Consider the following 12,884-nt stretch of genomic DNA (forward strand, 5'->3'; position numbering starts at 1 on the left):
TGTGAATCTCTTGTGAGATCCAGAGGTGTTTGCTTTTATAAATACTTAGAGTTATCAAGATCAAGATTGATGTCGAAAGCTTGGTGATCGTTTTAGTTGCTGCACAAAGAGCTTAAAGAGAAACACGAGTGGGAGTACTTGTGGTTGCTGTGAATCCAAGAAAGAAGTAATCCGTGAACTCGGAGCTGTCACGTGGTCGTGGTAGTAAGTTTTCTACTCGAGGTAGCAATAGAATGTTAGTGGTCTAAGTCGTTATTGTAAAACTTCAATTCTTTCATAGTGGATCTGTTTTACCTTAAGGATAGCTAGGTTAAATCCTTCCCAAGTTTTTTACCGGTTTAATTTTCCTAGGTTATCATATCGTTGTGTTCTTTATTTTCCGCACTGTTTCAATGATATGATTTATCTGTGTTAACCTAGATCTGCATAATTTACCTAAGTTAATCACTTGGTTAAATAACTAGGTTAATTTATTTGCGTTTAAGGGGTCTAAAAACGTACAGGAACATTAAAATTTTTATTACATAACTTTCACATACTGATATGTATGTCACCAATCAACAAAAAAATTATTCAAATATTATTAATTTGCCATCTATTTATAGTCTATTAATTATATTTATTGTCACGATAGTCACTAAAGATTATGTAGTATATTTAATATTTCCCATTCAAATTATTATTATTATTATTTTGTTGAAAATGACAAATTGTTGAGTTTAAATTCAATAAGGATGTGGTGTAAATCTTCCTATTTACACCCTCCAAAATCAATATGTCACATCAAAGTTTTACAACTTAATAAAATCCCCACTTTTTGGCTAATTATTATTAAAGTTAACTAAGCATATTTATTGTTACATCAGATGTTAGGAAACTCATATCAAAATGAATATGATTAGTGGGTTTCATTCAACCAGCACCTCCTTGTTATGTTGTTTAAGTCAACTAATCATATTAATTGTTACATCAGTTGTAAACAAACAAATATTATAATAAATTTGATTGTTAGGTTTCATGCAACACCAAATAAATGGATGTTTAAAAAAAAAGGGTCATGTTAACAGATCTCCTTAGGAAAATTGTTAATAAACTATAATATGAAAGTTTTGACATTACTTTTATGGGAATATAAAAAGCTGCCAACAATATTTATTGTTTTATCATTCTCTCAATAAAATGTTTCTAAAAATAGCTCATAAACCATTAGGGCATTGGTTAAATTTTCTCCCAAAAAAAAAAAATAGTGAGAGATGCTTTAGTTTCTAAATAATTTATAAAAAAATTTGTAGTATCTCTAGGCTCACTCAATTTATAATACTTTTTAGATTTTTCTTTAATTTCAACATGATGTTAGAAAGAATATAAATTTTATTAGAAAGAATATAAATTTTAGGAACAATGCATAGTTTAAGGTTTAGGCATAGCTCAAAGAGTAATGTAAGGAACACTAAATTTTTTATTAGATTACTTTCACAAACTTGTCACCAATTAACAAAAAAATAATTTAAATATGATTCACTTATCATTGTTTTATAATCTAATAATTATATTTATTGTCACGGTAGTCACTAAGGATTATGTAGTATATTTAGTATTTTCCATTAAATAAAAAATGTTTTTTGAAATTGGCAAAATTGGTTAATTATTGTTGCACAAAATTGGTTAGACATAGCCGTGCACAGAATTTGTGAAATTATGTTTTGAAAGCACGATTTCACAAATCGCATATAGTGTGTAATCATTGTTCTAGCTTTTTAGACTCTAGTTGGGTTCTTTTAAAATGATAAGGTTGAGGACCATATCTAGAGTAGAGATAAGTATTACGAGGTTTAGGCAACAGCAAATTTCGGATTTCTGGTAGATAGGCTTGGTCCAAATCAAACTCTTTGTGTGTGTGTGTGTGGATAAGTTGGAAAAAGTCAATTTAGTAACTTGTAATGCACAAAATATAAAAACCACGCCGTGTCTAGCCTCTGTCACGACTGAGTGCCCCGTTCACCAGTCATAGTTTGCAAGTTGTGAGAGGATCACCGTGCAAATTGCTGACAATTCTAAATCCCTACATAAATCATAGAGCACAACCTCATTTCTTGTGCAGAACCAATTAATAAAGGAAAGAAAATTACAAAAGAACTATGGCTCACCAAATGCTTTGCCTCTCTTTCCTAGTAACCCTACTTATAGTCATTCAAGGCATCCATGTAGATTGTCAGAAATGCTAAATAAATAATATTGTATTTCACACATAATAAAATATACATGAGTGCCTTTATATAAGAGGTAGAGAGTGTAATACAAGTATGTGTGTCTTACAAATAAACAAGGTGGGCCTAAAGCTCACAACCTATTACACGTTAATAGCCCCCCTCAAACTCAAGGTGGATGTGAGACCAACTTGAGGTTGTCAACCAAAGCACGAAGACATCCTTTAGGATGTGACTTGGTGAAGATATCTGCAAGTTGATTTTTAGAGGAGACTGAGAACAGCTTGAGAGAACCATAGATAAGATGATAACAGATAAAATGACAATCGATCTCGATGTGTTTAGTCCGTTCATGGAAGACATCATTATGAGCAATATGAATGGCACTCTAGTTGTCACAATAAAAAAGAGTAGCAGAGGATATGGACACATCTAAGTACTTAATAAGCCATCGTAGTCAAAGGAGCTTAGATATGGTATCAGCAAGGGAACAATATTCTGCTTCTATATTGGAGCGGGCCACAAGGGTTTGTTTCTTGTTTCACTAAGAAATCATAGAAGAATCAAGAAAAAAACAATAACCAGTGGTGGACTTGTGAATCAGCATCAGAGAATGCACAAAGAACAAGAGGAAATTGAGCAGAGTAAAAAAGGCCATGGAAGAGAGTGCCCTTCAAGTATCGAAGAATGCACAAAACAACAGCATAGTAAGTCGATCATGGAGCAGATAGATACTAGCTCACCTGGTGAATAAAAAATGAAATGTCTGGATGAATGACAGAGAGATAAACTAGGTTGCCAACCAATCATCTGTAAGAAGGGGGTTAGACAATGATGTCCTCCCTGAGGGAGTCAGATGTGCATTAAGTTCAACTGGAGTATTAACAGTCTTGCTATCAGTGAGTTCAGCTTAAGACAAAAGTTTAGAAGCATACTTGGCCTAAGTAATATAAAGACCATCTATGAAATGAGTGATTTCAAGACCCAAGAACTACCTAAGATGTCTAAGATCTTTCATCTCAAACAGCTGACTGAGAAATTCCTTGAGTTATTGAATGCCACTGAGATCATCACCAGTTATGATCATATCATCCACATATAGGAGAAGCAAAATGGTGCCTTTGTCGGTGCAACGAAGAAATAAGATAGAATCATAATAACTGGCAATGTAACCTAAGTGAGAGATGGTAGAGCTGAACTTGGCAAACCAAGTTCGTGGAGCTTGTTTAAGCCCATAAAGTGGATGACGAAGGTGACAAACCTTGATCAATTCAATAAAGAGACCAGAAGGAGGTTGCATATAAACTTCTTCACTTAAATTCCCATTAAGGAAGGCATTTTTGACATCCATATGAAAAAAGGTCCCATTTACCAACAGCAGCAATAGTTAAGAGGGCATGAACAAATGAGATTCAAGCAACCGAAGTAAAGGTCTCTTCATAATCAATCATATACTCTTGTGTAAAACCTTTTGCAACAAGACAAGCTTTATATCGCTCAATGGACCCATAAAAGTGAGTCTCGATCTCATAGATCTACTCACAACCAACCACAGATTTCCTAGGGGGGAGAGTCACTAAATCCCAAGTATGGTTTTTAGATAATGCATCAAGTTCCTCTTTCATTGCAATCTGTCATAAAGGGTCAGTGGAGGCCTCACGATAGGTGTCAGGCTCGTGCAGTATAGCAATGGCAGTATAACAATGATAATCAAGTAAATGTGTAGGAATGAATCTTACCCGAGTTGAATAACGAGGTGGAATGTCTTATGCAAGATCTTCAGGCGTAGAAGGAGCTAGGGACCTAAGCTCCGGGATGGGTGGCTCATTTTTGACCTGTTCATCTCCCACCTGTTCATTAAAGATAATCTAGGAGAGGCAACAAAAATATTTGGTGGTTGGATAGAGAAGTCTATAGGAGGATCAGGAGTAACTATAGAAGGAATATGTGGCTCATTTGAAAAAAGATCTATGACAGGGGAGGTAGATAGGGAGGTACGGAAGTGAGAGAACTCAACAAAGGAGCAATGTTCCCAAAAGACAACATTGCAACAGATACGAAGACGATGAGAGACAGGATCATAACACTGATACCCCTTTTAAGTTTTACTATAGCCAAGAAAACAACAAAACAAGTAAAACCGAAGGAATGAAGGTAGTGATAGTCTGGAGGTAACCCAAAAAGGCGCTCATATGAAGTTTGATTTTGGATGACAGGATTGAGAATGCGGTTAATAGCATAAATAGCATGAATAGCAGCCTCGCCCCGAAAAGGAGATAGAACTTTGACAGAGAGAAGAAGAGCACGAACAGTGTCAAGAATATGACAAAGTTTTTGTTTGGCTCTACTATTTTATTGAGAGGTACCTGGATTGATAAACAGTGCCATAGGAATGAAAAATAACTTGGAAAGCATATTGAGTGTATTCAAGAGCATTATCAGATCAAACTTTTTTGATATGTTTGGAAAATTGAATTTCAACCATTTTTGCAAGATTAGAATATACTTCCAATAATTCAGAACGATGTTTCATATGAAAAATCCAGCTATAGAGGGAATAATCATCAACAAAGACAACAAAATATCGAGATCCACCAATACTAAAGACAAAGGAAGGCCCCTAGAAATCAAAATGAATTAGGTCAAAGATATCAGTGGACATTAATTCACTAATATTGAAAGACAAAAAAGATTGTTTTCCTAATTGACATGAAACAAAATAAAAATTTTCTGTGGACACCGAACCTAACAAACCTCTAAAAGCCAAGTGATGTACCCAAGAGGAAGATGTATGACCAAGTTGGGCATGCCAAAGTGTAAGGGAAGGAATAGAAGAAACTGAAGCAGCAACAGAAATGGGAGCAATAGGTGGAAGACAAAGGTTGTCCACGGGAAACATACGTCCAACTCTGGGATCGGTCCCAAACTCTTATCCTGTCCTCAAATCCTACACAATACACCCAAAATAATCAAAGGTAATGCGATAACTCAATTCAGCTAATTGTCTCACAGAAAATAAATTGTAACAAAAGGTTAGGAACATTAAAGACCCCAGGAACCAAGAGGTTGGAGGTCGAGATAGAACCTATATTATGACCAAACATTGTGGAAACATAAGTTGTGCGAATATTAAGAGGGTGTGGTGTAGGATCAAGTTGAGAAAATAAGGATGAGTAAGGTGTTATATGGTTGCAACAAGCAGAATCAATAAGCCAAGAGGAAGGAGACATACTAGATAAAATTGAGAGAGAAGAGAAATAAGATGCATTACCAACCATACAAATGGTATTAGCGATGATGTTTTGAAGTTTAACTGTGGAAATGGTGATAGTGGATCCAGAAGACTTAAACTGTGTGGAGATAGGAGCCATTGGTTGGATACTCTCAGTGCTAGCAACAATAGCAGTAGAAATGGAAACAACTGATTTGATACAATGATAACAAGTCTCAATATTATGGCCAAGATATTTGCAAAATTTGCAAAAACGTTTGTTGAATTGTTGGTGAAGAATGTTGCAATAAGAAGAAGACCTATCCTTGTTCTTCATTTAGTAGAAAAATATGCAAAAATGGACTGTAAAAATAAAATTTACGTGAAAAACTGGGAAAGGAGCACCTAGACTGCAAAAAGTCAAACCTGACAAAAAAGTCAACGGTCAATGATAAGTTTGAAAGCTCACTTAGTGTGTAAAACACTAGTGAATGTTTAGAGCCCCAATTACAAAATAACCAACACAAGCTTATACTTAAACAATATATGTGCTGAATGAAAAATATAAGCTATACCCAAACATATAAAGTACTTTAAGCCATAATCTAATCACAACACAGCAGTAATTAAAAGCAAAGAGTAAGGGATAGAGAGAAGTAAACGCAAGATAACACTGGCATGTGTTATCGAAGAGGAAATCGAAGAATTCGGCGAAAAATCTCTCCACCACCCTCCAAGTGGTAAAATGATCCACTAGAAAATTAGTTTGGATAACAATAGACCCTCCAAGCCTAATTTACCTGATGCACCTAAGCCCTCCAAGCTTCTTGCTCCAACAAGGTTACACCTTACCTTGTCTTCTCTAGCTTACTGGATCCCGCAATTAGCCCATTACATCAATCAAAATGAATTGGTTTTCTCTTAAACTGCTTCCCAAACACCAATAACCTTCTCACTGCTCTGAATGTGGTGACGTAAGGATTTGGCTTAAGATCCTCTTAAGGATATGATAATGGAGAGGGTGAGAGTAGAGGAATTTGAAGAATCAAGTGTATAAAATTGTGGATGAATCAATCTTGTTGTTTTCTAGAGTTTATCTCTCAAAATTCTTTCTGGAAGCTTTCTACATTTCGTGGGTATAAAAGTATTTATAGTAGAGTATGTGAAGGAATGTGAAAACTCATTTTTCTGTAAAACGAGGTGCTTTGACGAGTCACTCGCGACTGGGACAAGTCACGAGTTCCAGTCACCAAATAACAGAATGGACAGACTATATTTTTTGTCCTGTAGTGATCCAGCTATCCTGACCCTTCAACTTCTTGCATGCTCTACACATGTGACACTTCTGGCGAGTCACCACTCGCGAGTTAGTTGCGAGTTCCAGTCACAAGAAGCCTTTTGATGCACACATTTGATTAAATCTTCACACTCTCTCACACACAACCTTTACATTATTCTCATCTAAATACAGGATTTCTAATTGCTGAATTACAAGCAAATTTGGCACGGAATAAAGCCAACACATAGTTGAATAAATTCAATCTTACAAGGTCAACGGTGATGATGTTAGTAAGATGACGTAAGCAGTTGACTGATGCTAACGTAAGCATATGACTGTGTGCTGACGTGGCGATGATGCGGCCTGATGATGTAAGCAATGACATGGAAGATGACATCAGCTAGGGCTTACGTGGATGTTGATGTGGCAGTGATGATGTTAGAGATGACGTCAACAGGTAACCCAGCGGCGCGTGAGGCGCGTGGAGTCAACTCGCCGAACCTTTGAGCGGTGTGTGAGGGCGCGTGATAGATTCGATGTGGAAGTTTCCGATGGTTTTGAGTAGATCGGTTGACGTTCTACATGATGATATGTCTTGTGTCATAATCGGAGGTTAGAAGTGATAGATCCGACGAAGGCAGTGGTCTTGGTGGCGGAGGAGGAGCTTCTGGCAACAGAGATTCAACCCGGAGGACCTTTGACAGCGGCGGAGCAGTGGGGAGAGGGTACTAAAAAGGCTTACTAATCGGAGAAGTTGAGGCATCGGAAAATACCGACAAAGACACGACTGCAACACACAAGAAAGTTATAGCAGTGGCTCTGATACCATGTTAGAAATACTAAATGAATAGTATTGTATTTCACACGTGATAAAATAGACAAGAGTGCATTTATATAAGAGGCAGAGTGTATAGTACAAGTATGTGTGTAGTATAAGTAAACAAGGTGGGCCTAAAGTCCACAACCTATTACACGTTAACACAAACTTTGCAATTGAATATGTTGTCAACAACACCGCTTGGAACACTAGTGTATATAGTAAGCAAACATTAATTTCTGCCACATATTTCATATGGAGTCTCTTCCATGTAAACACTAATGTAGACAGAAAGTTTGTGCCCAAAGTGATCTTGTTCATCGATGATATAGATGGAGTTGCATATGCTGTCAACAGCCAGATCCATGTTAGTGCAAGGTACATCAATGGCTATTCTAGCGACGTGATAACCGAAATCACAGGAGTGTTATACCATGAAAGCACACACATATGGCAATGGGGTGGTAATGGACAAAGTGTTCCAAGTGGATTGATTGAAGGAATTGCTGATTATGTGAGGTTGAAGGCAGGGTTTGTGCCTAGTCACTGGGTGAAGCCTGGGCAAGGTGATAGATGGGATCAAGGTTATGATGTTACTACTCTATTTTTGGACTAATGCAATAGTCTTAGATATGGGTTTGTGGCTGAATTGAATAAGAAATTGAGGACTGGTTATAGTGTTAATTTTTTTGTTGAACTGCTCGGGAAGTCTGTTGATTTAGAGCTAATCCATATGAATAAAGAATAATACTAGAGATACAAACTCTTTTACAAAAATTTTTACAAACTGCTGATATAATGAGTAATTATTGGTAAATGAAAAATGATATTCATAGTGGGTCTAGATGAAAATCAATAAAAATTTTGCCACATCAACAGTTTGTAAAAATGTTGTAAAATAGTTTGTGACTGTAACATTATTCATAAATAAGAGTAATACTAGAGATACAAACTCTTTTACAAATTTTTTTAAAAACTGTTAATATGGTGAGTGATTATTGGTAAATGAAAAATGATATTTATAGTGGGTCTAGATGAAAATCAATAAAAAATTTGCCACATTAACCGTTTGTAAAAATGTTGTAAAATAGTTTATAATTATAACATTATTCATAAATAAGAATAATACTAGAGATACAAACTCTTTTACCATGAAATTACACATAATATATGAGATAAATAAATGTGCTTGGATTATTACTTATTTTGCCTTCATGAACTACAGATTTTTTTTAAATTTTTTTTTTTTAATTTCTTATTTGTTGATTGTTTTTGGCTTTATCGGTTTGAAATTTGAAACTATGCCGGCAGCTTCTTGAGACAATATAAAAAAGTACATATGTTAGCAATAGGTGGGTTTTTTTGTGTAACTGTGAGGGAATATCTCCATCTCTTTCATGATTGATTTTTTTCCTTGGGATTCAGTTCCCCTCCTTTTTAATCTCTTTTAATTTGTCAGTTTATTACTTTTATGAGAAGGTTTATTCTTAATAATGAAAAATAAAAAAATAGCAAGCATATATGCAACCTTCTCCATACAACTTTAAAAATAATAAATAAATTAAAAAAAACGTTCATGCAACTTGATAGTGTTATCAATCTGGACAGTAGCTATTCTGTATACAACTAATTGTATAGTTTAATTATACAGCATCGAAATTTTATTGCATATAGTATACCATATATAAAGTTATAAAAGTGGAACCGATCTGTCCTTTGTGTATGAAAGTTTTCGTGGTGAGATTGAAACAAAGTATTTGTGAGATTCGAATTCAATAGCTAGTTAAAATGAGTCCGTTGGTGGGCATCCTTAGTGGGGTTAAAATCCCGCACAGACAGTAACCATAAATTCAATTCGCCTGGCGTCCTACCCGGGGGTGTAATATAACCATAAATCCTTCCATTTTTATTTACTAAAAAAAAAAAAAAAACTCACGTGACAGCTGGTCTAAATGACATATTTCATTTTGATCCCAGCACCGTCTCCCTACAAGCTATCAAATTTCACGCAATTTTATTGCTGTCACTAATGATTTTTACTAGTACTTTTCTATTTCTTGAATGTCTTGTGCATTGACTTTTAGTGGTCTCTCTACTCTAGCTAGAAAAGCCTATGCAGATCAAAAAAATAAAAAATAAAACCTAGAAAAGCCTATGCATCTACATTAATAAATGCTAAAGGAGCAGATCAAAAGAGAGAAAAATAAAAACCTAAACGTAAAACTAATGGAGCGGGGCGTTGCGCAAGTATGATATGGATAAAACCCAAGTTAGCACTTGGACCGATATCTTTGGATGTCATTAAAGGTGAACAATGACTTATATGAAAAGTTCACTCCAAACCAATGTGGTACTCACAACAATAGATAAAGTGAGGATAGTCTCCTCTCTCTAGTTTTAATATCTCCTATTGTCGATTACCAAAAAAAAAAAAAATCTCCTATTGTCTCCTGTTTTTGTACGAATGAATGATACTTGGCAAATAAAAGATCCAAGGGCTTAAAAAACCCACGTCTCTTTCTTCCTCCAGCATTCCTTTCCACAATTTTTTTTTTTTTTTTAATTTTCTCTCCATTTGTCTCTTTTTTTTCTTTTTTTTCTTTTTTTTTTCTTTTTTTTCTTTTTTTTTAACAAAGGTATCAAGACCATGGCTTTTCAATGAAGAATGGGGAAAACAAAAAATATGAAAAGTTCACTCCAAACCAATGTGGTACTCACATCAATAGATAAAGTGAGGATAGGCTCCTCTCTCTAGTTTTAATATCTCCTATTTGCGATTACAAAAAAAAAAAAAAAAAAAAAAAAAAAAAAAAAAAAAAAAAAAAAAAAATTCTCCTATTGTCTCCTGTTTTGTATGAATGAATGATACTTGGCAAATAAAAGATCCAAGGGCTTAGAAAACCCACGTCTCTTTCTTCCTCCAGCATTCCTTTCCACAATTTTTTTTTTTTTTAATTTTCTCTCCAGTTGTCCCTTTTTTTTTTTTTTTTTTCACTCCACCATCATCACAACCACTTGATCAACAAAGGTTTCAAGACCATGGCTTTTCGAAGAAGAATGGGGAAAACAAAAAAAATCTGATCTTGAGCAAAAAAAATCAAGAAAATGCTTTCCTTCAAATCTTTTCATTAGGGATTGTTCTATGTTTGGTTGGTTTTCTTCAATTCATATTCTTGTGTGCCCAAGTGATTTCTCTGCAAAAGAGGTTGTACCCCAAGACAATATATATGCGATGAGGGTAACTCTAAAAGTTTGATAAATTCGAAGCAAAGCTGATGGACCTAATGGACCTGACGACCTTGCTTGTGCACCTGTAAACGACACCATAAATCCTATGGTTCCACCTCAAAGCCAACGGGTGCGCCTCGAGATCAATGATGCTTAAATGAGGCAACTAGAATGCATAGGCGGAATAAGAAGCTGACAGAAGGAAGCTGAAGGGGATAAGTGAACCTTTGACGGATTTGACGTGGCCTTGCTTGATCCCCACGCATGAATATATAAGGAAACATCTTGTGCTTCATGACTAACCCTAATCGAGGGGATTCCTACAAGGAAAGGATCCCGCAAGATGCGCGCATTAATAAAAATCTTCCCCACAAGGGAAAGCCCTTTATGCCAAGGAATGAATGTCAACCCTACCTACTATAAAAACCCCAAAACCCTCACAAATCAAGGTACGCATAATTTCTCCCAGTTTTAGCAGTTTAGAGTTGTAAAATTTCTCTAACTTGACCTTCGGAGGGTATTTGGTCGATACCACACCGGTACTCTCTTAAGGTCTTATGTTTTTGTGTTGCGTAGGTGTTGTCTCAAGCACGTGAGAATTGTGTGACTAACTGGCAATTTTAGGCAACATCAATATGGATTAAAAAGTTGCAGAACCCAAACTTTGATAAAACCCATCAACTGCCATTAACATGATGACCACCAAAAATCAAATCTTTTTCGTCATGAGAATCAAAGCAGCATCAAAATCCTTGAAGACCCATCATGATTGAGACTTGCCTAAACCACACACACTCTCATCTCCATCAAAACCAAAATCCCTTAAAACCCAATCCATCCACAAAAACAAAAGCAAATAGTAATAACAATTCTGAAGAGATAAGGACTTTAATTTTGTAGAGACAAAGGGAATTGAGAAAAAGCCTTAAGCAATAGTTTTGATGAGAGAGAGAGAGAGAGAGAGAGAGACAATGAAGAGAAGAATGAGATGTGAGAGATATTACAAATGAAGAGAAAATCTAAAATTGTTGTGGAAAGAGATGCTGGAGGAAGAAAGAGATGTGAGTTTTTTTTAGCCTTTGGATCTTTTATTTGCTAATTGTTAGTCATCCATATAAAAACAGGAGACAACAAGAAATATTTAAATTGGAGAGGAGCCTATCTCGATAAAGTGTTTGAAACACACCCACACCAACACGTTTTAGAAGGTTTCGAGCTCTAAAAAAACATTTTGAAAATTTTTAAAATTAAATGAAACGTAAAAAATATCTAAGGTGTAAAATGTAATTTAGGGGAAAAAAAGATAAATAAGTCATTGCAATATGCAAGCTTTTGCAAAGTTTCTAAGTCATTGAAAAGTAACAAGATCTATGTACAGCCAAGTAATTACCACTAATACTGTACTAGAAAATTGACCGTTGTAGAAGTTTCTTATTAGTTGATTGAAAAATGCTATATTCAAAATATTTTTACAACACTTTCATAATAAATCTTAAATTGCAGGTTGTTATTGGCTGTTATAGGTAAGCAAAATGGTAATTTAACTTGTAGATTTAAATTAGAACCAATAATAACTTGTCACCTATAACTTATTATGAAAATATTGTAGACATATCATTTCTCTTAGCTAATTACATGACAAATACTGATCTGAGAGGGAAAAGTTTCTTTAACTGCTACACAACCTGACAAAGGACAATCCTATATAAACACTGGATCTACAACACAGCAAATTCAATGCAAAGTCTGAGCAAGAAAATAACATAAAATATGGCTCACCTCTCTTCTAGTCCTAGTAGTCCTCCATGGTGCCCATGCAGTCGAATACACTGTCATAAATCGATCACAAACAATCCCAGGTGGTGCACGCTTTAGAAACCAGTTGGGTGCCAAGTACACTAGGCAGACAATGGAATCTGCCACCAACTTCATCCGGAACATCTTTCAGCAAACCAGAGTCAGACAGAGAACTATCAAAATGTGAACTTGTTCGTTGAAGAGAAATTATCTATAGAAAATGCACTAGCCATAACTTAAAGGAACAAAAATTAAAGTTGGCGCTAGCCATAGTTATCAAATCGTGAATCGATTTTTTATTTTTCTGTATCGTGTATCGTATCGAATTGTGTATCGTAAGATACA

General features: G+C 35.3%; 1 pseudogene; it reads left to right on the forward strand.

Annotated features, from left to right (window-relative positions):
* The first annotated feature begins 7,075 nt into the window (after positions 1–7,075).
* On the forward strand, positions 7,076–8,262 carry LOC115966741 (annotated as a pseudogene).
* The last annotated feature ends 4,622 nt before the right edge of the window (positions 8,263–12,884 follow it).

This window comes from Quercus lobata, chromosome 11, assembly GCF_001633185.2.
Source record: "Quercus lobata isolate SW786 chromosome 11, ValleyOak3.0 Primary Assembly, whole genome shotgun sequence".
NCBI lineage: Eukaryota > Viridiplantae > Streptophyta > Magnoliopsida > Fagales > Fagaceae > Quercus > Quercus lobata.